Source organism: Propithecus coquereli, unplaced genomic scaffold (genome assembly GCF_000956105.1).
Source record: "Propithecus coquereli isolate 6110/MARCELLA unplaced genomic scaffold, Pcoq_1.0 Scaffold42, whole genome shotgun sequence".
Classification (NCBI taxonomy): Eukaryota; Metazoa; Chordata; class Mammalia; order Primates; family Indriidae; genus Propithecus; species Propithecus coquereli.
The window spans coordinates 2,172,722-2,173,049 of NW_012149952.1; the positions used below are offsets into that span (position 1 = coordinate 2,172,722).

The following is a 328-nucleotide window of genomic DNA, read 5'->3' on the forward strand; positions in this document are numbered from 1 at the left end:
AAGGTGTGACTTGGAAATCAGAAGTCTCCTGAATGCCAGAAGTAACCAGTGGGAAGTAACGGGCACAGGATGGCCTGGCTGGGCACGCGAGCTTGTCTCCGGGTGTTGAGATGGCTGAGGGCGTGTTTAGGGCAGGGGCTCTGAGGGGGTCTGACCTCAGTCTCACCCCAGGTCCCCTCATCCAAGCTCTGTCGCTCTTAAGCCCAGTTCCCTCTTCTCAGTGGGGGTGAGGGTGGGATCTGCCGCATGGGGCTGTTGGTAGAGGTTACGTGAGATGGTGCGGCTTTTGGTGAAATAAAGGTGTTCGGGGCCGGGCGCGGTGGCTCAC

The 328-nt window shown here is 59.1% G+C and overlaps 1 protein-coding gene across 6 annotated transcripts in view; it reads left to right on the forward strand.

The window, feature by feature from the left end:
- The window catches only part of CLASRP (CLK4-associating serine/arginine rich protein), a 25,408-nt gene that overhangs the window by 19,179 nt on the left and 5,901 nt on the right, over positions 1-328 (forward strand). The gene's annotated exons all lie outside the window — the stretch shown is intronic.